The following is a 2270-nucleotide window of genomic DNA, read 5'->3' on the forward strand; positions in this document are numbered from 1 at the left end:
ATGCCTTTACTCTTTTTCTGTAGCACCATTTCTAGGAATTCAGTGTAATAAAACACCTCCCCAAATATTAGACAACATATTCATAAAGTTATTCATCGATTCTCTCTTTGTATTAGCAAAAGATTGGAATCAACACAAATATTAACCAGCTTAGGACTGGTTGAATGAACTATGGCACAGCCTCACCACAGAGTATTGTGCAGGGGTTAAAGGGAACAAGTATGAATTTTGTTAAGTACAAAACAGAATAAGGGGCAGAATTTGGATATAGTATGGAATCTTTCATGTGAGAAAGAAAGAAAAATTAGAGTAAACACATGTATTTGTTTATTTAGAAAAATATATATATATATAGCCACAAGAAGGGTACAACAGAAAGTAGAAAATAGTTACCGATAGCAGTAGGATGTGGGGGTAAGAAAAGGGATGTGTATTAGTTACCTATGGCTGCTGTAACAAGTTGCCACACATTTAGAGGTTTAAAACAACACAAATTTATGATATGATGGTTCTGGAGGTCAGAATTCTCAAATGAGTCTCACTGAGCTAAAATCAAGATGTCAGCAGGGCTAGGCTCCTTTCTGGAGGCTCTAGGGCAGAATTCATCACCTTCCCTTTTCCAGGTTCCTAAGAATGCCCAAGTTCCTGGACACCCTTCTTCCACTGTCACAATGGGTTGAGTCTCTCTCCCATTGGGTCACTTCGACCGCCTCTTCTGTAGTCAAGTTTCCCTTTTGCCTCACTTTTCTGACTCCCTTTTCTACTTTTAAGGATCCCTGTGATTATACTGGGCCTAACCAGATACTGCAAGACAATCTCCCCATAGCAAAATCCTTAATTACATCAGTAAAGTCCTGTTTTCCATGTAAGGAAATACATTCACAGGTTCTGGAGACTAAGACGTGGACATCTTTTGGTGTGTGTGCGGGAGTGGGGGTGGGGCGGGAGTGGCCACTTTTCCCACAGTATGGAAATGATCTTATAATGTTTTAACTTTTTAAAATACGTAATGTTTTACATATTATAATGTTAACAAATTAAAATAAGAAAAAGAAAGCAAACACGCAATGTATGCTTTGCATGATTCAATGTAGCTAATCTTATTTATTTATTTATTTTTAGGCAGGCAATCTTTGGTTGACGTCACAGATTGCAAGGATCTTGTCAGCTTACGATCCCTTATTTTTTAAATTTTTTTACGCCTACAGCACCTGGTCTCATAGGTGGTCTCCCATCCAAGTACTAACCAGGCCTGACCCTGCTTAGCTTCCGAGATCAGAAGGGATCAGGCTTGTTCAGGGTAGCATAGCTGTAGACTCAATGTATCTAATCTTTAATAAAATATATGAAACATTTCTATCTGCTATTTAATAATTTCCCCAAATTATAAATCCAGTTAGTGGCAGAATTATGATTCAAATTCAAGTTATTATGACCTTAGAATATTTCTCAAGGTCATTCGGTTAAACTAGCATTTAAACCCCAAGCCGATGGTCTTTTCATTACTTCACTGCTGCTCATGGTCAGCTGTAATGCTCACAAGAGTCTTTTTTTCTCTTCAATCTGTTGTCTACATTAAGAAAAATAGTAAAATCTCCTCTATTGCCAAATTGTTATGAAATGTCCTTTACATATTCCTTTACAGGCTTCTTGCAGTTGAGAAATATCAATATGAGCTGTACATGTAAAACTTCTTATAGCTGTGATCTAGTACCCAGAGATTGGACCCACCTTTAGATAGTAGCAGCTCTGGCAGTGAGTAGAAAGCAAGAGTCAATGAATACAGAGCCTGATGGGTAGGCAGCAGCAATGGTGGGAGTTTGTGCACGTTCTTTTCTGGTTGCTTCAGTTTTCTCAGTGAAATAGGAAGAGCGAAGATAAAGGAGAAGATGTGGGAACTTAGGAGGAGAAAATGTGTGGCTTAGTCATTTTGGAGAGTGGGATATTCTTTGACAGCTGGGCAGTATAAAGAACTCGATGATTATGGTCATAGATTTAAAGAGGGTGTAGGAAGAGAAGGCGGTAAGTTGGCTTAACCTAACTGTTGTTTGCCAATTATGTTTGAGCAAGTGAGAGAGGGACGAGGGTGTAAAGGGTGTATGCCAAGGATCGATTATGAAATTTCAGCCTGGTAAGAAGGTCAGTGAAACCATCAAGAAAGTAGGGAACAATAAAGAGATTTAAGGAGCAATGAATTGTAGGTGTCAGTGGGGCAGAAGAATAGTTGGCACAAGGCATTAGAGGACAGAGAGTGGGATGTATATACCTGA

The 2270-nt window shown here is 38.8% G+C and overlaps 1 pseudogene; it reads right to left on the minus strand.

Moving 5' to 3' along the window:
- Positions 1-1199: 1199 nt before the first annotated feature.
- Positions 1200-1317, minus strand: LOC111736205 (annotated as a pseudogene).
- Positions 1318-2270: the final 953 nt, after the last annotated feature.

Source organism: Pteropus vampyrus, unplaced genomic scaffold (assembly GCF_000151845.1).
Source record: "Pteropus vampyrus isolate Shadow unplaced genomic scaffold, Pvam_2.0 Scaffold18, whole genome shotgun sequence".
In the NCBI taxonomy this organism is placed as follows: domain Eukaryota; kingdom Metazoa; phylum Chordata; class Mammalia; order Chiroptera; family Pteropodidae; genus Pteropus; species Pteropus vampyrus.